Below are 25,290 nucleotides of genomic sequence, written 5' to 3' on the forward strand. Positions count from 1 at the left end.
TTTGCTGCCAGACTTCATCTTTTCTCCTGCCTCGGAGTAATACATTGGGAGTATTGTATATCTCTCATGCTATATTTTGCAAGGCTCCAAAGTAAGGATTTGCTGTTGTTGTTTTCATTTATTATTAAAATCCTTGCTCAGAGGCAACTGCCTGTATACCTACTATCGTTTTAATTGTAGGTCCTGGAGTTGTGTCTGTGTGTCTCTGGATTTCGTTTTGCATGATATTAGGAGAGAAGACAAAGTCATAATGAATACCTCTGTGCATTTTCTGGCATCACCGACAACAGCTTTTGTTTCACAGGGATAAATGAAATGGTTATGACACAGTGGGGGCATTTTCAATTTAATGGAATGGGTTTGGGAAGAGAGAATGCCAAATAAAACAGATTGGTTACTCAGAGGCAAATAACTGGAAATTAAATTAGAAGTTTTGAAGGGCACAGCCAACCAGGAAGAACTGAAATTTTACTCTGCAATAGAACCAAATAGTTGACACATGATTCCTTCATGGCTTGTAATGTTGCCACAACTTTGGGGTGAGAACAAGGGAAGTATATTTATAGCCAATTATCCAAATGTTATTCCCATTTCTCTCTAGCTTTAATAGCTTGTTGGAGAGGCTTTTCTCGCCATGGAAAAAGGTTGCTTGTTCCAGGCGTTTGCCAGCTGAAAAGAGAGAGGTAATAATAAGGAATACCAACATAGGCTCGGCACGTAGAGCCACCATTTCTATCCTTGTTGGGGTCAAAGGATTGCACACAAAACCACCTCTCCAAACCAGCCCCCCCATACATGCACACACTCATGTGCCCATGTGCACACGCGAGCAAGGGTGCACACACACACACATACAGAAACAGCTGGGAATAGTTTCACAAAGGAGCAGGTGAGATGCACAAATAGCAATAGCAGTAGCAGTAGGATTTAGACTTATATACTGCTTCACAGTGCTTTACACAGTGCTTTACATTATTACCAGCTATTGTGATCCAATCAGAGGTCGTTGGACTTGCATGGGCTCCTAAGGACTAACACACGGAGTCCCAGACCCACTTGAGTTTTAGAACTTTGCTGGAAGCAAGGATATCAGCTTTCAGCTACATGATGCTTTTTGAGAATAAGCAAATCTTTATTTCATTGGTTATTTGGTCCTGACCCCAGAGGGTGGGTTGTAGTTAGTCCTTAGGAAATGCTGTTGGATGGGTGGAAGGAAGGAAGGAAGGAGGAGAGAGAGAGAGAGAAAAGAGAAGAGGAGAAAGAGGGAGGAGGGGGAGGGAGGAAATGCTGTTGAAAGGAAGGAGGGAAGAATAGAAGGAAGGAAGGAACGAAAAAAGGAAGGAAGGAAGGAAAGAAAGAAAGGAGTGAGTGAGTAAATTCTGTTGGAACGAAGAAAGGAAGGAAAGGAAGGAAAGAAGGGAGGGAGGAAAGAACAAAAGAAACAAGGAAGGAAGGAGGAGAGAAAGGAAGTCAAGAAAGAAAGAAGAAAGAAAGAAAGAAAGAAAGAAAGAAAAAGGGAGGGAGGGAGGAAGGAAGGATGGAAGGATAGATAGCAGACCAGAGATAATTACTTGAAGATTTCCTGCTGCCTTAATTTTATTGCCTGTTGGATTTGCTGACTATACAGTTGAAAATAGAAAAAATAATTGCAGAACCACTTTTGCGCAAAACCTATATGCTTTGGGTATAAATAGCGCCCCTTTGGTTAATGGTACTACTTTGCCTAAGTGGCTGTTTCTAATTTCATCCCCCTTTAAATTTAAGTACAGATCACCTAGCCTTTTTTTTTGGTTGTTTGCTTTATTTAGGTACTGAAGAGTAGCAGAATATAGAACAAGGAGGAAGTCAGATTAAAAATATCACAGCCCAAAATATTATGAAAGAGGGGTAAGAAAGTACAAAGCTTGCTCTCCAATAACGTTTTGAATTAACCTGTGTTCTTTTTTTGGTGAACGGATTGCAGAAAAAGACATCAAAGCTTTGGCCTAAGGCCAGCGTGGACAAATATAAGGCAGCAGTACACTTTGGGTGACTGGAAGAAGTGTTTCTTCTTAGTGTTTTGCAAGTTTTAAACTGTAGCCAATCACCTTCTCTGAAGGGAAAATGGGACCTAAATTTTCATGCCTTCAAAGTCTGCTTGGACAGTACAATTTGAAAGAATTATGTCTATCAACTCTCCTATTAAATGTTTTGATCTCTAAGCACATAGTGCTTATAAGCAGTATCTTGAATAACAGGAAGTGAGCTTCTTATAATCTTCTCGGCTGTCCTCAGCACTCTCTGTAGGGACTTTCTATCTGAGGCGCTACTGCCACCAAACCCAAGAGTGATGCAGTTTGTTAAAACTCTCTCAATCGTGTCTCTTTATTGCTGGAGGGGGTAGATGAAGCTACCACCAATAGCGATTTCTGTAATGTGACTCTCCTGCCATTCTGAAAAAAAAACCTTTTAAATCCTTCTCCGGAAGTTGCAATAGATTGAAGACAATGATGCTTCTGTCTACAGCTCATGAGTACAGGAGGTCCTGGGTTTATGTCTGTAACTAAGAACAAAACCTCTGTTGCTAAGTGAGACAGTGGTCAGGTGAGTTTTGCCCCATTTGACAAGTTTACTTGTCACAATTGTTAAGTGAAATACTGAAGTTGTTAAGTTAGTTACACATTGGTTAAGGGAATCGAGCTTCCCCATTGACTTTACTTGTCAGAAGGTTGCAAAATGGGATCATATAACCCCACAACACTGCAGTCATCATAAATATGAGTTTGTTGACAAGCGTCTGAATTTTGATCATGTCATTATGAGGAAACTACAGCGGTTGTGTGAAAAATGGTCATAGGTTGCTTTTTTCAGTGCCACTGTGACTTTGAACGGTTACTAAATGCACCCTTATAAGTCGAAGACTACCTGTATGTGTGGAAACCTTTTTGAAATCGCTGATTCAAGTCATCAAGGCAACAGGAAGTGCCTTGTCTAGGGAAATGGCTCTGTTGCTTCCTCAGAATTCTGTCTGTCTGTCTGTCTCTCTCTTTCTCTCTGTATCTCTCTCTCTTTCTCTCTCTCTCTCTGTCTGTCTGTCTGTCTGTCTCTCTCTCTCTCTCTCTCTCTCTCTGTGTGTCTCTCAGTGTGTCTCTCTGTCTCTGTCTCTCTCTGTCTGTCTCTCTGTCTCTGTCTATCTCTCACTGTCTCTCTCTCTGTGTCTCTGTCTCTCTCTTTCAAAGTGCCTCATTGTGGCAAAGCCAAGCTCCCTCACATTGAGCTTTTATTAATCAGTATTTGCCGCCTGCTACAGCACATAAAATGTGTTGAGGTATGACTGTTTTGTTATCTCCTCAGCCTCTTTACCTGCCAGACGTTATTTTGGTGTCAGCCTGCATGATTCACTACTTCTGCAGGTTGGAGGAGTCAATCATCTCAATGAAAAGAAGAGAGGAAGAGAGAGGAAGCGAGAGAGAAACGAGCATTTAAAATGCAGAATATTGTGATAAGTTGCCCGCCTCCTTTAGCGGCTGTCTGTTAGGTCTCTGGCAGCAATGCATTCTGGGACATTTCTGCTTTGTTTAACCTAGAAGAGAAAACATCAGTTGACACCAATCTTGCAGGCAGGGAAGCCAACATGCACGATAAACAAACAACGTCTTTGTTTGAATCCCAGGGAAGGGGTGTTTTTTTATTTCTTTCCCCCCTAGTTAATTATAGGAATTTGCAGCTATTTATGTAAACTTGAGAAAGCAGAAAACATTCATTTGTCGGCAGGCTAAGTGCTGGGTGGAGGCAGGTCTGACACACTGAGATGAAGTTATCCCTCTGAAGGATGTTTGTTTTGTTACGCACAACTTTGTGATGTAGGATTGGAACTTGATCCAGCGGCTTCTTGGCACCCACCGAGACCGTAATTATCAACGCACAGAAAACCAAGCTTTTCTTTACCTGCCCCAGGAGTGGACATTTGAAGCATTGTTCTGTACCAATTATCGGGAGGCATCTTTCCCTTGCAAAATTTGTATTTTTGTCAAGGAGAAACCAAGGGATTTTCTGACAGTGAGAACCATTCATCAATGGAATAGGAGTTGGGGGTGCTCCATCCCTCCTGGGGTTTTTCAAGACTGGACAACCATTTGTCCAGAATGAATAACAGGACAACAGAGTTGGAAGGAACCTTGGAGGTCTTCTAGTCCAACCCCCCCCCCCCCACTGCTCAAGCAGGAAACCCTATGGTCTCCTGCTTGAGCAGGGGGTTGGACTAGGAGACCTCCAAGGTCCCTTCCAGCTCTGTCGTTCTGTATTCTGTATCTTTAAATCTAAACAACTTGGAGCATCACTCGAACACCATTGACATTGACAAAATAATTATTGGTCAATTGCAAAAGGCAGCTTGACTTGGAACAGCTTTCATTTTGCAACAAAGCCTTTAACACCATTAAACAACATCTATCTATCCCAAATACTTGTGAAAGATTTGATAGGTGGACAGAAATGCCAAATCCAGTCTTAATATCTGTCTGACAACACAAACCATAATAATAATATTAGTAGAACAGAAGACAAAGGATTGGAGAAGATCAAAAAGCATCAAGATTTGAAAATTAAAAGATTCTGGCATAAGCCAACTGCAATGCTCCCAGTGGTTATTGGAACACTGAGTGCCATACCCCAAAAGACACTTACAGGCACTTAGAGAATTGTCAAAATTTTGCAATCAGTCAATTGCAAAAGGCCACATTCGTGTGGATCCACACACATACGCCATCAATACATTACAACATCTCAGGTTCTTGGAGAAAACTGGATGGGTAGATGGCCAACACCAGTCAAAGGACTGTCAGCTGTTTCTTCACATTGTTGTGAACAGATAATATTTTTTTAATGACCTTGTAAGGCCTTGCATCAGGGTAGAGTCAGGGTGACTAATGAAGCTTGAGCATTTACTGGTCAGATGCCCTTCCTGATGCCTACACAGAGTTTGTAGCAGACAACTACTCATTGCACCCAGAGAGAGAAACATCTGCCACTGCCTAGGATCAAACTCACAACCTCCAGAGCTACTACTACACTGCTCAAAACTTTCCTTTTAAGATCCTGTAATCCCTTAATTTGGGATAGAGTTGGGGTGACTGGATGGAGCTGAGCATTTACTGGCCGGATGCCCTTCCTGATGCCTAGACAGGGTTCACAGCAGATATTTCCCCCCTCCTAGGAGATAAATATCTACTGCTACCTAGGATTGAACCCTCAACCAGTCTTCACCACTGGGCCACTACACTGCTGTTTGTGAACAGATAAAAGCAATAAACAGTGTTTATTGTTTATTATGTATCACGGTGTTTATTAAAACATCAAGGACCCCATAGAGTTTTGCCACAGACAGCATTTCATGGAGCTGAATAACAGCTGAAATATTGCATCCCCCTTTTATATAAAAATAAACCTTAGTGGAATGGGAACTGGTAAGAGGTCAGCTAACTTGGAACGGTATAATTGAAAGGCACCTCTCCAAAATAAATAAGTACACTTTAAAAAAAAGTGTCCCACAGTTTTAGCAATAAAAGTAAGTTGACATAAGTAGCTGCAGTTTTCTTGGTGTAAGTTTTTAAGGACATGTTTATTTTAGAGTTTTGCACAGTATATTCATAGTGTATTACATGGGAAAAGCTTGCTGTTTACGCATTGTGCAAAGAACAGCCACAAAGTTTCCTTTGGGTACTTTCTTCTCTTTTTTTTTTAAATGTAACTTTATTTTCCGACTTCCTTTTTCAAGGAAGTCTTGTCTATTCATGGAGGACAGCATCAACTCTGAGGAGGATTTCTTTTCAGAGTTCAAAACTTGTAATTAGTTGTAAACAGAGGTGGTTACTGAAACGATCTTCCTCATTACAGAGAGAGAGAGAAAGAGACTGTAAGTCTCCAAATCAGAGCAAAATAACCTAGCAGGAACAACGGAACAAGTTAAAAACAGCTCGTTGGTTTTGATACAAGCATCTGTCCTGGAAAGCAGGACAGAGCAGAATGTCCTTGATTCGTATTCCTGAAGCAGGGCCCAAGATGCCAAGCAATGAACGAGGTTATCCTTTGCAGAAACACAACCTAACTTCTCAACAAAGTTATCATTACCAAAAGTAGAGAATATTTGCAGCTCAGGGTTGAACTGAGCTGTCCATGAGGCTCTCCGAGGTTGGTTGTTTTTCTTGTAGATGTTTCATGACCCAACTAGGTAACATTATAAGGGACTAGCATTTGCAGTAAAGAAGAGGAGGAGGAGGACAATGACTATGGGTCCTTGATACTCTCAGAGCTCGGTTGTTTTCTTGCAAATGTTGCATGTCCCAACTAGGTAACATCATCAGTGCTAGAAGGGAATGGGGTTTGTGAAGAGGAGGAGGATTATGGGTCCTTGATATCTTCAGTTGCCTAGGGCCAAGGAAACCTCGTGACCCCATTGTGAAAATGACATCAAGGATGCTATGATTTATGGGGTGCTATCACGGCTTCTCCTGCAGGTCTGTGTGTTCATAAACTTCTAGAAGACAAACGAGTGTTCTTGCTTGATTTAGCAAAGGTGATCTGGTATGCTGCCTTTTTCAAGCTCTTCCTTGCCTCTTCTATATCTCCAACTTTCATTCCTTTCAGCTATTTGTGTGGATCTCCATTATATATTTTTGATAAACAGTGTGGCATGAAGGCCGTTTATTTTCTGGGAACAATAGAGCATAATGTCGACAAGAATGTCATGATTATTTCTTCTCTTTATTTCCCTGACGCCTCTGCTTTCTTTCGTCCTAAGTTTTAGAAGTGGTTTTCTTTTTGATTTTTTTGGGGACACACACACACATACACACACTTACCTTGATCCTGTAGGATCATTTTTTCTGAGCAATAATCAGCTATTCAGCAACTACTGGCTGAACTTCAAAAGGCTGAAACAAGGAACCAGCATGGTAGCTGAACTGGCAAGTTAGAGCGGAATACATTTTTATATATCAATTTCAGCCTTGATCAGAGATCATTTTGGATGGCTAGAAGCCGTTTGTAGTGCTAGGTATTTTTTTTGGGGGGGGGAGGAGGAATGTATTCATAATCCCGTTCGTTTTCTTTCTGCTTCCTAACTTTTGGTGTCACAAGAAGCCCAAAAACCTGCACAATTTGGATGTTTCGATTGTCCAGTAATTGGCAAGGAGATCTTCCAAGGGAAGACTACGGGCCAAGACTCGCTAGTTCAACATGTGGTGACAAGGCTGTTGAGGGGCATCACGGTGAAGGCTCATCACAGGAGGTTTTGGGAGGAAGTCCATTTTTTGTCCAGCCATGTGGTTGTATGGAACTGGAATGAAAATGGGGATAGAATTGATGTGGGTAGAGAGGCTCTGCTTTTAGGGCTTCTAGGGGCTCCCTTGGGACATTCTCTCAATCTTGAGAAGAATCAGGATTTCCGATACACCAGGAAGGAGGGTGGGAGAGAAGAAAGGGAGGGAGGGAGATAGGGAGGAAGGAAGGAGAATGGAAGGAGGGTGGGAGAGAAGAAATGGAGGGAGGGAGATAGGGAGGAAGGAAGGAGAATGGAAGGAGGGTGGGAGAGAAGAAAGGGAGGGAGGGAGATAGGGAGGAAGGAAGGAGAATGGAAGGAAGGGAGGGAGATAGGAAGGAAGGATAATTGAAGAAGGGAGGGAGGAAGGAAGGGAGAGAAGAAAGGGAGGGTGAGAAATAGGGAGGACAGAAGAAGAATTGAAGAAAGGGGTGGAGGAAGGAAGGGAGGAAGGAAGAGAGGGAAGAAGGGAGGGAGGGAGGGAGGAAGGAAGGGGAAGGGAGGGAGGGAGAGAGGGAGGGAGGAAGGGGATTAGGACAACATTGTTCTTGACTAAAGTGTGCTATTGTCATTATAGCATATGTAAACACAATTTGTGTCAACAGCTGCTTCTCTGGATCATTCTTCCTCAGACCAAGAGACTGTTCCCTCTTACAATAATTCATTTTTAAATGTATATATATCGATGACCCAATGGACCTCATCATATTGGTGATGTTGAATAAATGCCCAATGCAAGTTCATCTCCTGTTTTATGTTTTCCCACCTTGTGGGACACGTAGGGAACATGAATGCATGTCTGCGCATGCCAAGTTTTGCTTGGGTTTCTTTGTTTACCGGTTTTCATCGCGAGTTCACTTTGCTTTACCGCACAATTTTATGACCGGGTTCAGTTTTCTTACTAAAAAACATGAACCAAAACAACAACAAGAAGAAATCCTTCAGCATCCTCTTTTGCAGAAATTGTCTCCCCCCCCCCCCCCGTTTCAGTTCCAATCCGAACAGAATGCAAGCGGAGACTAGCATAAGTGGCAACCACTGGAAAGGTTAACCTGCACCCTCTGACTTGTGCTTACGATACTCCATTGCACACTTGAAATGCCCTGCAATCTTTTCAGGGTTAATGCAGAGGTGGAAGTGCTGAAGAGATGGATCTGTCTGCCACTCAGCAGCCAAAAGGAGGGGGTAATTTTACAAGGGGGCAAACCCAACATACCTGCTTCCTGTTTAGCCCTTCACTCTGTCAAATGTGTGTCTTTAACACTGCGAGAGTCTCCTGGACTTTATCTCCCCCTGGAAGTGATAAGGACCATGAGACGTTTGGAATGTCTGAAGCCTAGGCAGCTCTAACCCAAATCTTGTTAACCCTATAGAGTCTTTTTTCCATTAAAGGAGGAACATATATTATCTAGATGTGAAAGGCACGATATTAAGCAAAACCACATAGACTTGGGACTTGTTGTTGACCAGTTGGCTAATCTTAGGTGACCCAATGCCATGAGTTTACAGGAAGCAAGTCCAAAAGAACATTTTTACAGGACACTCTCCTGCCAAGTTTTGGTTTTCCCAGTTGCAATGGATGGCTGTGAAAGTTGGACAATAAGAAAGGCTGAGTGACAAAGAACGGAGACCTTTAAACTCTGGTGTTGGAGAAGACTCCTGCGAGTCCCTTGGACTGCAAGGTGATCAAACTCGTCAGTCCTAGAGGAGATCAACCCTGACTTCTCTTTAGAAGGCCAGATCCTGAAGAGGAAACTCCAATACTTTGGCCACCTAACGAGAAGGATGAAGGATTCCCTGGAGAAGAGCCTAATGCTGGGAACAATGGAAGGCAAAAGAAGAAGCGGACGACAGAGAACAAGGTGGCTGGATGGAGTCACCAAAGCAGTAGGCATGAGTTTAAATGGACTCCAGAGGATGATAGAGGACAGGAAGGCCTGGAAGAACATTATCCATGGGGTCATGATGGGTTGGACACGACTTCGCAACAAACAACAACTCCTGCCTTTGAATTATTATAAGGTCTTAAATTCTGGCTGGAGAATTCTGGGAATTGAAGTCTACACATCTTGAGGTTGCCAAATTTAAGAAACATTGATCTACTTTACTTTACTTTATTTCATATTTCTAGACCGCCCCCTCTCCCAAAAGGGACTCGGGGCGGTGAATCTAGAGAAGGAGGTCATGGTCTTCTCAGCTGTGGTGCCTTGTTTGCAAAATGACCTTTCCAACCGTTTTTGCCAACCCTTATTCCAATTTTTGTACTAGATGGAGATGTGTGATTTTATCTAGGATTCTGTGTGTGTCTGTGTTTGTGTCACTGTGTGTATGTGTTGATGTTCTTCTGGATTCTGCAGGCTATCCTTCAAATCACATTGATGATATAGTCAGGGTGTAGGTTATGGTGGCTAGAAAACCTATGATCCTCTAGATCAGGAATCTCTTAACTTGGCAACTTTAAGACTTGTGGACCTCAACTCCTGAAATTCCATGGCTGGCTGAGGAATTCTGGAAGTGCACAAATCTTAAAGTTGTTAAATTAGGAGTTCCTTGACTTAGAGGATCATAGGTTTTCTAACCCCCATAACCTACATCCACAGCATCAGTGTGATCACATCATCAGTGTGATTTGCAGGGTAGCCTGCAGAACCCAAAAGAACATCAACACATACATACACACAGTGTCACAAACACAGACACACACAGAGTCCTAGGTAAAATTAAAAATCTCCATCTAGTACAAAAATTGGAATAAGGCAAAACTGGTTGGAAAGGGCATTTTCCAAGCAAGGCACCATAGCTGAGAAGACCCTGATATTGATTAGGATCTGGCACTAATCCTTGACCGTAATAAAGATTGATTGTTTGATTAGGACCTGACTTAGGTGTGGAAGATGGAAACATCAAGAATTGCTGTCTGGCTAGAGAGTGTATTGAGAATTTCAGGTAGAATTAACTTCTCAGAAAGGCTGCCAAGTCTGATTCTGCCAGGATTAGCTCTGACAGTAGATTTTCAAGGCTCCCTTGGATAACTGCAATCAGTACGTATGGCTCTATTTAGTTACTACTCCAGTAATGCAGGCAGACAGATGGTTAGTGGCAACATCAAGTTCCCTGATGTGCAAAAGAGCTTTTTGGCATTGTACTAGAGGAGCATCTTTGAACATGGATGCCAAAAGTGCTTCTGTTCACTGTCATTCCTCGGAAAATTAGACCATCTTCTCCCTATTGCCTCTTTCTCGGTAAAGAAATGACTTGCAGGATAGGAGACAATGATGTGAACCAGTGGTGTGGAATCCTCCTCCTCCTCCTCCTCCTCCTCCTCATCATCATCATCCTCATCATCATATGCCTGAATAGCAGTTGAATGTGCCTAGGTCAGAATCCATCATTACTACTTAATTCTTTTTGCTTTTTCAAATTTAGAAAAAGGCGTAAGGCGTAAGCCTCTGAGAATGGAAGTCGTCTAGATAATTCTGATTACTTATCATTAGTGGAATAGTTTTGGGGAAGGGGAAAATACTTCCTCAATTCTGTAGCATGTCTGCAGGCTGTACCAGGATGATATAGCTAATTTATTTATTTTTATTGATTGAGTGATTTGATTGGGCAATCAAAAAGGAAGGGAGGGAGGAAGGAAGGAAGCAGAAAGAACGAAGGAACTTAGAGAGAGGGAAGGAAGGGAGGGAGGAGAAAAAAAGATGAAAGGAAAATAGAAGAAAGAAAGAAAGAAAAAGAAAGAAAGAAAAGATAAAGGAGTGAGGGAGGTGAGGAAGATAAGAAGGGAGGGAGGGAGGAAAGGAAAGAAGGCGAGAGGAAGGGAGGGAGACAGAAAGACAGAGACAGACAGAAAGAAAGAAGGAAGGAAGGAAGAAAGATAAGGGTGGGAGGGAAGGAAGGAAGATAAGAAGGGAGGGAAGAGAAAGAAAGGAAGGAAGGAAGGAAGGAAGGAAGGAAGGAAGGAAGGAAGGAAGGAAGGAAGGAAGGAGTCAAGCTAAATTGGCACTTGCCTTTTGGAAAAGTTCCACCCCATTACTGTGATTTCAGGAATTCAACCGGGACCCACAAAAGTGATGGCAGTTGGCTGAATACTAAACCTAAGCCGTGGCATCCCCGCCTTAGCATCCCATGTGCTTGCTGTGTAGCCATTAGATGAAAGCGCGATCACCTGTCAAACAAACTGCTAGAACTGTGATAAATTAATGATCAAATAGCACCAGCTGATGTACATAGCAGTGTTGAGGGAACTTACAACTCCGGTCCTGGGCTTCAGAAATATAGCTGATGTGCGCATACACAAACACACAAGATAGATAGATAGATAGATAGATAGATAGATAGATAGATAGATAGATAGATAGATAGATAGATAGATAGATGATAGATGATAGATGATAGATAGATGATAGATGATAGATGATAGATGATAGATGATAGATGATAGATAGATAGATAGATAGATAGATAGATAGATAGATAGATAGATAGATGATAGATGATAGATAGATAGATGATAGATGATAGATGATAGATGATAGATGATAGATGATAGATGATAGATGATAGATGATAGATGATAGATAGATAGATAGATAGATAGATAGATAGATAGATAGATAGGAGAGAGGGGGGGGGGAGATATGCCATTAAAGAAAAATGTCACACCATCAAATGACGACATAACATCCATCAAAGAAAAATGCCTTTTTAAAACAAACAAACATCCCTCTTTCCTTTTCTTTAAATGACTGCCTTCTACCATTTTTAAAGCCAAAGAGAGTGTAAGAAAGCCAAAAGCAAAACCAGAAGAGTTTTCTAAAGACAGACATTTGCGGGTGTGTCTGTGTGGTTGTTAATGCATTAGACACAGAAGTGCAAACTGCTACAAGTTCAATCAAGTGCTATTGCTGAAAGGGCTCACCCATCTCAGCCTTTCCCAAAGTTATGGAAATACGGAAACTTCAACTTCCAGGATCATAAGTAATGCCTTGCTGTCTAGGGAATATTGGGGACAGAAGTTCAACACATCAGGAAGTTGTTCCACCTAAAAATGCTGAAGAAATACTATTTAGGCCACCATCCATATCCCTCCCTGCATGTCTCCTTTGATAACACTTTGGTTGAGTTCATGTAGGAAGCTCTATCTCAGGGGTGTCAAACTATTTAGAATAGAATAGAATAGAATAGAATATTAGATTGGAATAGGATAGGGCAGGACAGGATAGGATAGAATAGGGATTAGAATAGGATAGGATAAAGCATAGAATAGAAATAAGAATAGAATAGAATCAGCAAAGAACAGACTAGGCTAGGCTAGACTAGACTAGAATAATAGAGTTGGAAAGGACCTTGGAGGTCTTCTAGTCCAACCCCCTGCTTAAGCAGGAAACCCTACATCGCTTCAGACAAGTGGTTATCCAACATCTTCTTACAAACCTCCAGTGTTGAAGTATTTACAACTTCTGGAGGTTCCATTGATTAATTGTTCTAACTGTCAGGAAATGTCTCCTTAGTTCTAAGTTGCTTCTCTCCTTATTTAATTTTCACCCATTGCTTCTTCTCCTGCCTTCAGATGCTTTGGAGAATAGTTTGACTCCCTCTTCTTTGTGGCAACCCCTGAGATATTGGAACACGGCTATCATGTCACCCCAGTTCTTCTTTTCATCATCAGACTAGACATACCCAGTTCCTGCAACCGTTTTTATATGTTTTAGCTCAAGGCCCAGGGGCTGGATTCGGCCCATGCTTAGATCTGGCCCATGGGACCACCCTGGAAACAGTGAAGGACTGTCCCATGGTGCCTCTGCCAGGGAAAATGGAGCTCAGGAAGACTGCATGTGGGCTCCATTTTTACTAGCTGAGGATTGCAGGAGGCCGTCGCAGCTGAAAACGGACCCCGTTTTTGCTGGCAGAAGCCATCTCCTGCACTGATGACATGAGTGACGTCAAGCTGGCCACACCCACCCTGGCCATGCCCCTCCCTCCCGAGCTCAAACACAACCCTGATGCAGCCCTCAATGAAATCAAGTTTGACACCCCTACTCTATCTGGTCTACGGTTTGCCTTTGTGGTAGCTTCGATGCTTGGTTATCCTGGCCTCCTTTTGACCTTTGGTTTTCTTCTGGTGGCTTCCCATCTTGCATGAATCCAGGCCAATTTGGCTTGGTTTCCTTCCCCCCCCCCCAAAAAAAAAAACCACAGTTGGCTGCTTATTATGAAGCCAGAAACTGGGTTAATTGAGTAAAAGAATTAAGCATGCTTTGTGAACAAGGATTGTTGTTGTTTGTTGGTGATTTTGGCACTGCGGGTGACATATTCCAAAGGGGAAGCTATTTGCTATTTGGAAAATAAGCAATGTTGGATGTGTCTTTTCCTATTTATTTTTAGTAATGGGTAATTCCTTTCATTGATTTAGTCAGGTAGTCAATTAATCCTGAGTATTTCGGATTGTTTAGTTTTGTTTTTAAAGACTCGGTTTTTGGAATGCTCCATTTTAGTTTCCTTTTTTAAATCAACATCTCTCAAAATCGTACTGTTCCAATTACTGGTGGCAACCAGGAAGTTAACTAATTGTCCTTCTTCTCCTTCCTCTGAGGTTTGGATTTAATGTGTAATAACTCCTGATTTTTAGGAGATTCATCCTATGAGCTCCCTGCATTTCCCAATTTAGTAAGCCAGCAATGGCTCCTCCTATTCATCCCATTGACGGCTTCCTACCCTTAATTTATTCTTTTTCATATGAAATCTCATTACCTGAACATGATTCCATCGCTTCTGCTTTTATCTTTGATATGAGAACAGAGAGAAAGTAAAATCAATCCCTTAAAATAAAGTCTATAATCCATTTCCTCACTTTAATTTGCTTTCAAAGTTCTAAACAAAATTCAGCAGTGTAACTTCTAAGACTTCCCAATGGAAGGGAAAAGGGGAAAGCGATTAATATTCTTTCCTTGAGAAATAAAGAAATCTTTATAACAATAAGAGAAAGATAAGGGTGGGAGGGAAGGAAGGAAGATAAGAAGGGAGGGAAGGAAGGAAGGAACAGAGAGAGAGAGAAGGAGGAACACAGGGAGGGAGGGAGAGGGGGAAGGAAGTGTAAAAAGAAATGAATGGATGGGTAAATAAATGAATAACAGCTGAGCAAAGAGAAATGCAGATCCCCTGTCTATATTATTTTCTTCCAAATGAAGACAAAAGTGGTGCACAGTAGCCCATTTTAATCTTTGAATGAGACAAAGCCAAATTAGTAGAAACAACAAGGGGTGAGGGGAACGATGAAGTGACAAAGGAAACACAGCCAGAAGAATTAAGCTGACAAGGCCGTGTTCATTGGCTTATTAGGAGCTTTGATTCATTTCCCAATGGTGATTGTAAAATTTAATAGTATCAGCCCACGAATAAAGTTTTGGAGTCAGGACGGGGATGCAGAATGCTTTCATTCCAGATTACGAAGCCAGTAGGTTGGATGACAAAATGCCTGGGGCAAAGTGCCATCAAAGCCGGTGTCGGGCCCAACATGGGACGTCTCAGCTTCACACAGGCTGCGACTGTCATGTTGTCAACCTTGCGTGGCACAAGGAAGAAGCGAAGGAGATGGGCGAGTGACAGACAGACAAGATGGAGTCAGGGCAGGTCACGTGTCCTAGTTGGTTTTCAAAAACTTCGTGAGGACACTTCATTTGATCTGTTGTGTGGATTCCGTCCTTTCAGAGCTCTGGGCAACCCCCTACATGAGATTTGTCAAAAGTAGGATTTCCTGGGAATTAATTCCATCTCAGCTTCTCGGTCCCTGCCAGAGAGCTCCTAATTGCCATAAAAGTTCCTGCAGAGATGCTTGAAGAATTCAGTATTCACAAATGTAGATGTAAACTGACTTTGCATTTACCAGATTAATATATGGGTGTGTGTGTGTCTGTGTGTATTCAAGAGCTTCCATACTTAAAGCACATACCATTGTAAAATGTGCATTTTGTGAAGACTTGTGTGAAAAAAATGTGGAAAATACATTTAGAAAGACATATTTTTGTGCTTTCCCATTGCTTCCTTCCTAGGGCTGGGAGAGTGAGTGACTGGCCAAAGGTCACCCAGCCCATCTTTCTTGTCTAAGGTAGGACTAGAACTCACCATCTCCTGGTGGTTGGTCCAAAGTCACCTAGCTGACTTTCATGCCTAAGGCAGGACTAGAACTCACACTCTCCTAGTGATGGTCCAAAGTCACCCAGCTGGCTTTCAGGCTTAGGGAAGAACTAGAACTCACTGTCTCCCAGTTTCTAGCCTGATGCCTTAACCACTAGACCAAAGTGGTTCTCAATATATTTCATTCACAAACCATGTAGTACAACTAGACACAGATCACTAGCTTCCTTCCTCAAATGTTTGTCTACCTGGTTAAATACAATATAATCTTTACTTTAACTGTAGAGACATTTGAATATGTGATATTCAAAGGAATATTGCCTCGGGTTGGCATTTTCCCTCTCTTTATTACAACCAACCTTAAAACTGTGAAACAACTTTAGTTGTGTAAATATGACAATCAATATATAAAATGCAATATATAAAAATTCATTCACTGAGCAATACGAACCTGAGGCTAAGAACCTTTCAAAAACCCAAGAAAGAAGCACTTTCAGAGTGTTGCAAAAAAACCAAACCCATCCCCATTTGTCTCTTTCCACCCCCAGCTGCAAATTGTGGTGTCAGTTCCTAGATGAATATTCAGTATTTTAAATTCAGTTTAGGGTGCCTAATGTGCAGTCCCAGGGAAATGGGCCAGGATCTAAAGAACAATTTTAAGCTTGTTTCTACTTCCACTAAAATATTCATTTATGTCTTTGAGCAAGGCATTTTCATATCTGCATAATGCACACGTCCTTTAATCGCTCCTCTTGAATTTCCTCATGCTCTGGTCTCTGATTAAGGAAACTATTGTCCCAAAAACATAAACCTTCTCTTGGGAAGACAGAACTAGTGCCCAATTCCTTGGATCCTGGCCTGTTGTTATTTTATGCAAAAAGAACTTCATTGTGCATGAGGATTGTGAACAGACAAACCATCTAGAGGTTCCTTTCTTTGAGACCCTCCCAGATCTTAAGGGGATAGTTTGGTGTGCTTCATGTTATGAATTGTATTTTTAATCATCATTGACCAAAATAAAATTCTGTCCATCTGTCTGACCTCCCAAATATGCTTTCGTCACCGTCCCTGGGCTGTAAACCAAACCCAAGTTCAAATGTCTATTTGAGATCTTCTTTAAAATTTCTCTGAAATTTCTGAGAGATTAGAGGAGGTTCTCCAGGAATTTTGCAGGATCAGGACTCTCCTTAACAGTGAAAATGGGATCTGTACTGAAAACGGCCAATGGGAGGAATTTTTGCATGTCTTCTCTTGGGACTGAATTGAAGAGGGCCTACGGATCACAGGTAAAGGTGAAGCGAAGAGGAGAAGAGAAGAGAAGACAAGAGAAGAAGCGTAGAATAGATTAGAATAGAATAGAATAGAATAGGGTAGGGTAGAGTACAGTAAAATAGAATAGAATAAAATTCTGAATTGAATAGAATAGAATAGAGTAGGGTAGAGTAGAGTAGAGTAGAGTAGAGTAGAGTAGAGTAGAGTAGGGTAGGGTAGGGTAGGGTAGAGTAGAGTAGGGTAGGGTAGAATAGAACAGAACAGAACAGAACAGAACAGAACAGGAGTAGATTAGAGTAGAGACCATGATAATAAATCCAAACTGAACCAAACTGAATTAAACCGAATCAAACCAAACCGAATCAAGCAGAATAGAACAGAAAAGAACAGCTTTATTTGGCCGAGTGTGATTAGACACAAACAAGGAATTTGCTCTTCTGCAGTAGCTCTCAATGTGGCCATTTCACAAAAAGAACTCTGGTTGTCCTATTGCAAATTGCTAAGCCCCCAAATCTTGATCACATGACTGTGGGGATACGGCCATGGTCATAAGTGTGAGGACCGGTCTTAAGTCATTTTTTCCCCCAGCACCGTTGTAATTTCAAACAGTTGCTAAATGAATTATTGTGAATCGAGGGCTATCTGTATACATAAAGATTGCATCTTCTATCTACATAACCCAACTGCATCAGAAAGGTAGATAAATAAACCCCACAGCTTTCCTGGGACCATCCTGTCCAGATGTTTCTTTTTTTAAAGAAAGGAAAAAAATTCTTTGATTCCAATTAATGAAAATGGCTGGGTCAGCCTGTCATCTCCCATGCTCTTTATGTGCTGTTCAGACATCGATGCGGCTTATTAAAACCTCAGGTGCTCAACGTAAGCTCCTGCCTTGGAACCAGTTGCCAGAGGCATCAGTGCGCGCACAAAACCTGTCTGCAGGTTTCTAGGTTTTTCAGATCTGTCATCGCTTGAATCCTTCTCATGCATCCTGGCAGTACAACGGAGCAGATGAAAAAGTCCACCCAACCTCACAGAGCATCACTCGTTGGAAGCAGGGAGGACGGAGGGAGAGAAGCAGTGGGAACAATAGACAAACACTTCAAGGATGTTGCTTTCCCTGCTTCCTGGGTCATCGCAGAAGGTGAGGACTCTGTGATCAATACCGCCCATGTAGGAGGGACCAAAAAGAAAGCCATGCATCTGGGAAAAGACTCCTAATCTTTGCTAATCATTCTTCGCAGGCCACTCCTAAGGTGTGCCTGAGTTGATCAAAGCATCAGAAAGGTAAGTTATACAAAGGAATATCACTCACACAACCAATTTTCTCTGGTCCAAGAATGGTGCCTACATCAATAAGTGTTCTAACCTAGGCTTCCCAAGAGCATGAAGCAAACTCCTTGTCCCGACAAAAAACCCCTTTATTAATTTACTGTGAATTCTGCTCATTCACATCCAACAAAGTCTTTCCAGGGAGGATTTATGGTCACAGACCTTATCTGGCTTGGAGAGCTGACAGGCCGATATCTACAAAACTTGGCAAGGAATCTCCCAGAGTCATGAACCAATTAAGTGAACTAATTGCCTCCTGCAAACTCCACTCCCCTTTCACTCCTCTTTTATTTCCTCTGGGAGGGGACACTCATTGTCCACCTGTGGCCTTACTCCCAAGTCAACCCCTGTTCTTTAGCTGTTCCCTTTGTCTGGCAACTCTGCACATGCGCACACTGGGAACAGGCTCCAGCTGTTCATTTGCATCACTTATGTCTGACTTTGAAGGCAGCTGATAACTGGCATATGGCCCTGGCTGCATCTCTGCCTCCAGGACTCCAGGACTGGCCCATGTTCCTCCCTAACCTCTTCACTGCTTGAATCTGCTTCCAGCTCCGCTGGCCGCTGGCAGGCCACAACAGTAGGTTCCTTCCATGTTAGCCCAGGGGCTCGAGTGAGTTCACACACACTTTGTTGGTTTGTTCCTTTGATGAATAGACCAGCATTCCCATTCCTGGGCCAGAGTAATTATGAAATAGCAATAGCAATCAATTATTTGATTACATTCTATACTGCTTCAATCATGCAACTCTTGGTGTTGTACAGACCAAATGGCCACAATAAAACGTGTTGGGAATTAAGAACAACTCAAACAAAAATTAAACAAGAAATAAAGTAATGCATAATTACATCGAGATCCCAATGGCTTTATCTAACCAGGAGAAAGCTCTCCACAGCATGTGTGCGTTAACCTCCTTCCAGAATGCTGGAGAAAAGTTGGATAAATCTAATTTCCCGAGGAAGAATACTTCATATGAGGAACATATGTATAAAGGGTGAGAGACAGGTAGCTTGCTCTATATACCAAACAAATGATGCTTTGGGATCCCCATATCAAAACAACTCTTATGTGCCGCCAGAATGTGAAAATAACATTTAACACAGCACATTACTTAAACAAAATGGTTCGGTTGAGATAGGCATATGTGGGACTGATTGGGGTAGATTGCAGGAGTGACACCAAAATATAATTGTATCATATTTTATCTAGATCTTAAATTATTGCATTTTATTCCATTTTCAGAGGGACATGGTGGCTCAGTAGCTAAGACGCTGAGTTGTTTATCAGAAACATCGGCAGTTTGGCGATTTCAAATCCCTAGTGCCGCATAACGGAGTGAGCTTCCGTTACTTATCCCAACTTCTGCCAACCTAGCAGTTGGAAAGCACGTAAAAATGCAAGTAGAAAAATAGGAACCATCTTTGGTGAGAAGGTAACAGAGTTCCATGCACCTTTGGTATTTAGTCATGCTGGCCACATGACCATGGAGACGTCTTCAGACAGTGCTGGCTCTTCAGCTTTACCTAGAAAAACAGGATAATACAGTTGGAAGGGACCTTGTAGGTGATCTAGTCCAGCCCCCTGCCCAAGCAGGAAATCCTATACCATTTCTGATAAATGGCAGTCCAATCTCTTCTTGAAAGCCTCCAGTGATGAAGCTCCCACAACTTCTGAAGGCAACTTCTGTTCCATTGGTTAATTGCTCTCACTGCCAGAAAATTTCTCCTTATTTCTAGGTTGAATCTCTTCTTGATCAGTTTCCCTCCATTATTCCTTGTCTGGCCTTCGGGTGCCTTAGAAAATAGCTTGACCCCTTTCTCTCTGTGGCAGCCCCTCAAATATTGGAAGACTGCTATCATGTTTCCCCTGGTCCTTCTCTTCACTAGACCAGCCATGCCCAGGTACCACAACCATTCATCGTATCTTACGATCTTTTTTATAGTGTGGTGACCAAAACTGGATGCAGTATTCTAGGTGTGGTCTTACTAAGGCTTTATAGAGTGATATTAGAACCTCCCTTGACCGTGATTGTATACTTGGAGAAGGACCCCTTTGAAGGTTAGTAAGAAGATTAAAAGATCCTTCAAAATCTGATAAAAAGCTTTACTCTCTTACAATCAATCACCTCTCTAAGGCTACACATGAATGAGACAAGCAGGTATGGAGGTCCAACCACCATCCAAGAAAAGAGATTTATTCCCCAGTGTTGTTCTTGGCTGGCCTTTTGACTGAGCTGGTAACTCCGTTCTCATAAATTCTCAACAAGCATGAAAGCTTTCTTGTCCTGCCACCGTTAAGAAACAATCAGGAGCTCAGATTTCCTGGCCATTTATGATTCTCAGTATTTACGATAAGTCACTACTCCCCTGTTTTTTTAATCTGGACCCTTAGTTAGCAAGGGGAAGGGGCAGTATCAATCCATTGATGATGCACAGCTTGAGGGACCTTGGACAACCGAAAAAGATTGCAATTAATTGTTGGGCTAGTCTTTACGATCATTGCATTGTATTATTCACAGCATGATTAATGTTACAACTTGGACCATTTGGTTCCAGATGGGGAAATTAAATAAGATTTCCTTATCTAGTCTTCCTCTTAGTTTCAAGCAAATCATGGAACTCTAATTAATTGGCCTTTAGAGTGTTAATGACTTCTTGATTACTACCTTTTGAGTAGGAAGTTGAGATAGATTCTTCTTTTCTACCATTAGCGGCATGCAGTGGCAGGAGAAACCTTCTTTTTTGAACCATAGCTTTCTGTACTATTTGAACCTTATTGTTTTATTCATCACTTTATTTAGGGCTTGATTAGATCTGAACATGATTAATAAGCCTGAGATTTTTACAAAAGTAGGGCAGACGCTATCAATCCCGAAAAATCCAGGAATCATTTAATCCTTGGATTCCATCAAAGGACCAAGCTCACTGCTTTTCTGGAAGTTATTAGTACATGAGGACATGACATCAAAGTCTTGCCTTGATTGCTGCCTCCATCAGAGTCTCCTTTTCTCCATAGCCCATAGGTCCGTAATTATAATTTTATTTTCCCCCTGTTGGAATCTGGCTCTAACAAACCACTGCTCCAAAGGGATTTCAGACACACGGTTGGCAAATTCAAATCCTACACCAGTCCATGATGGAATGGAATGGAATAGAATAGAATAGAATAACAGAGTTGAAAGGGACCTTGGAGATCTTCTAGTCCAACTCCTTGCTCAGACAGGAAACCCTACACTATTTCAGACAAATGGTTATCCAATAATTTCTTTAGAAATTCCAGTGTTGGAGCATTCACAACTTCTGGAGGCAAGTTCCTCTACAGGTTAATTGTTCTCACTGTCAAGAAATTTCTCCTTAGTTCTAGGTTGCTTCTCTCCTTGATTAGTTTCCACCCATTGCTTCTTGTCCTACCATCAGGTGCTTTGCAGAATAGCTTGACTCCCTCTTCTTTGTGGCAGCCCCTAAAATATTGGAACATTGCTACCATGTCTCCCATAGTCCTTCTTTCTATTAAACTAGACATACCCAGTTCCTGCAACCGTTCTTCATATGTTTCATCCTCCAGTCCCTTAATTATCCTTGTTGCTCTTCTCTGCACTCTGTCTAGAGGCTCAACATCTTTTTTACACTGTGGCAACCAAAAATGAATGTTTTATTCCAAGTGAGGCCTTACCAAGACCTTCTAAAGTGGTATTAACCCTTCACATGATCTTGATTCTATCCCTCTGTTTATGCAGCCTAGAACTGTGTTGGCTTTTTTGGCAGCTGCTGCACCTTCTGAGGCTACCTATTTTCCAACCAGAAAAGGAACCAGGGAGTTTCCTTCAAGGTGTAGCTGGCAAGGTGCCAAAGATGCCACCATGTCTAGCATTGTTTGTTGTGCGGCACAGAACACACACACACACAACAACAACTAGCATTGGCTGTTCTGCTGCTGCACAGAACACACAAACGTCAGCAACGATGTTCCCCTTGGCGTCACTTCATGTGCCATCAACGGCGAGGCACGGATCTGAGTTGTATGGAAAACGCTGGAGGACTGTCAAACATTTCCACTGGGGTTTGATGCCAAAGGATGAAGACAGATGTGAGGGGAAGCAACCAAACTGCTAATGCTCTTGGCTCCAGTCCTGTGTTTATTTACATGAGCAATTTGGATGGGCACGATGTTCCTCTGAGCCAGCGAACTCATGTTTCCTCGGTCGAGTCTTAAATGTATTTCAGTCTCATGTAAAGTGTTCAAGCCTTTCATTAGCGGTTGTGTTTGTTTATAATAGCTATAATAAGATGGCACCAGGGACAAAAAAATAATAATCTAAAGTTAGAGAAGGATCTGAGCTTTTCTTTTGAAATGCAGGTTTTTAATGAGTCATGAACCGTACACTCTTAACTCTTTCGTTTGCATCCGTTTCCAGGCTGAGAACAAAAAGCTCGCCCCTAAACTATTTTAAAAGTTAATATTCTTTAAGGGATTTAACTTTTTGAGGATTCAAAAAGGATTATGGTCCTTGACCAGCGTTTACCAGTAAACATGAGATATAGTTTAATACAAGTTTTTTGGGGAAAAAACAAGAGGATAATAAAACAACATTTCCAGTTAAAACGTTTGTGTGACCTGGTGAAGCTATTTTGCTACCTGATATGTGAGTGTGGGATTAGCATCCCTTAAAAGTAATAAACTACTGGTTCAAATTCACCCAGCTGGCTTTTATGCCCAACAAAGGACTAAAATCCCCAATCATGACAATTTTTAGCCTAGTCAAACGTCTTTATCACAACACCAAGTTGGTTCTTGCTGAAAAAGTGGATAAGGGATTGTGTAGAGCTGCATAAAATGTGCCTTGGTTTATACCAGTGCTTCTCAAATAGTGGGGCGGGCCCCCCAGGGGGGGTGCGAGGCTCCGTAAAGGGGGGCTCAGCTCAAATTATTTTATATATTTTTGTTTTGCAGGTTAAAGTTTTTTTTAATATTGTGTTCCTTTAAATCCTGTGCTCCTTTAAATCTTTTCTGCTACAGTTAATAAAGCTATTCTTTGTTGTAAATTGATCCACATTTCTTTCTTTTTTTATTCTCTTATACGTTAATAAGGATACAGTGTTATGCAGAGGTGTACTTATAACAATTTTATAGACAAATGATACTATTTACAGTTGCGCGGGGGGCGCGAAATGTTTTCTTCTTCCTAGGGGGGGCATGACAGAAAATAATTGAGAAGCACTGACTTAGGGTAAGGGTTAGCTCCCCATGAATTCACAGAGTAAAACCAACACTGCCATTGGATTCAGAGCCCATCGGTATGGTTAGGAGGGGGGACGCCTTTTGAGCCTGCCTTATGTACATTTCCTGGCAAAATACATGGGAAAATCCCATTGGGGAAAATTCCACTAAGGGTTAGGGTTAGCTCCCCATGAATTCGTAGAGCAAAACCGACACTGCCATTGGATTCAGAGCCCATCGGTATGGTTAGGAGGGGGGACGCCTTTTGAGCCTGCCTTATGTACATTTCCTGGCAAAATACATGGGAAAATCCCATTGGGGAAAATTCCACTAAGGGTTAGGGTTAGCTCCCCATGAATTCGTAGAGCAAAACCGACACTGCCATTGGATTCAGAGCCCATCGGTATGGTTAGGAGGGGGGACGCCTTTTGAGCCTGCCTTATGTACATTTCCTGGCAAAATACATGGGAAAATCCCATTGGGGAAAATTCCACTTAGGATTAGGGTTAGCTCCCCATGAATTCACAGAGCAAAACTGACACTGCCATTGGATTCAGAGCCCATCGGTATAGTTAGGAGGGGGGATGCCTTTTGAGCCGGCCTTATGTACATTTCCTGGCAAAATACATGGGAAAATCCCATTGGGGAAAATTCCACTAAGGGTTAGGGTTAGCTCCCGATGAATTCACAGAGCAAAACTGACACTGCCATTGGATTCAGAGCCCATCGGTATGGTTAGGAGGGGGGACACCTTTTGAGGCGGCCTTATGTAAGTTTCCTGGCAAAATACATGGGAAAATCCCATTGGGGAAAATTCCACTAAGGGTTAGGGTTAGCTCCCCATGACTTCGCAGAGCAAAACCGACACTGCCTTTGGATTCAGAGCCAATCGGTATGGTTTGGAGGGGGGACGCCTTTTGAGGCGGCCTCATGTACGTTTCCTGGCAAAATACATGGGAAAATCCCATTGGGGAAAATTCCACTAAGGGTTAGGGTTAGCTCCCCATGACTTCGCAGAGCAAAACCGACACTGCCTTTGGATTCAGAGCCCATTGGTATGGTTTGGAGGGGGGGCGCCTTTTGAGGCGGCCTTATGTAAGTTTCCTGGCAAAATACATGGGAAAATCCCATTGGGGAAAATTCCACTAAGGGTTAGGGTTAGCTCCCCATGAATTCACAGAGCAAAATCGACACTGCCATTAGATTCAGAGCCCATCGGTATGGTTAGGAGGGGGGACGCCTTTTGAGCCTGCCTTATGTACATTTCCTGGCAAAATACATGGGAAAATCCCATTGGGGAAAATTCCACTTAGGGTTAGGGTTAGCTCCCCATGAATTCACAGAGCAAAACCGACACTGCCATTGGATTCAGAGCCCATCGGTATGGTTAGGAGGGGAGACGCCTTTTGAGGCGGCCTTATGTAAGTTTCCTGGCAAAATACATGGGAAAATCCCATTGGGGAAAATTCCACTTAGGGTTAGGGTTAGCTCCCCATGAATTCACAGAGCAAAACCGACACTGCCATTGGATTCAGAGCCCATCGGTATGGTTAGGAGGGGGGACGCCTTTTGAGCCTGCCTTATGTACATTTCCTGGCAAAATACATGGGAAAATCCCATTGGGGAAAATTCCACTAAGGGTTAGGGTTAGCTCCCCATGAATTCGTAGAGCAAAACCGACACTGCCATTGGATTCAGAGCCCATCGGTATGGTTAGGAGGGGGGACGCCTTTTGAGCCTGCCTTATGTACATTTCCTGGCAAAATACATGGGAAAATCCCATTGGGGAAAATTCCACTAAGGGTTAGGGTTAGCTCCCCATGAATTCGTAGAGCAAAACCGACACTGCCATTGGATTCAGAGCCCATTGGTATGGTTAGGAGGGGGGACGCCTTTTGAGCCTGCCTTATGTACATTTCCTGGCAAAATACATGGGAAAATCCCATTGGGGAAAATTCCACTAAGGGTTAGGGTTAGCTCCCCATGAATTCAAAGAGCAAAACCGACACTGCCATTGGATTCAGAGCCCATCGGT

The 25,290-nt window shown here is 42.3% G+C and overlaps 1 protein-coding gene across 4 annotated transcripts in view; it reads right to left on the bottom strand.

The window, feature by feature from the left end:
* Nucleotides 1-25,290, bottom strand: part of LOC309397464 (uncharacterized protein) — a 169,489-nt gene that overhangs the window by 57,132 nt on the left and 87,067 nt on the right. The window lies entirely within an intron of this gene.

The sequence above is a fragment of the Natrix helvetica genome (genome assembly GCF_964273705.1).
Source record: "Natrix helvetica genome assembly, chromosome: 10".
In the NCBI taxonomy this organism is placed as follows: domain Eukaryota; kingdom Metazoa; phylum Chordata; class Lepidosauria; order Squamata; family Natricidae; genus Natrix; species Natrix helvetica.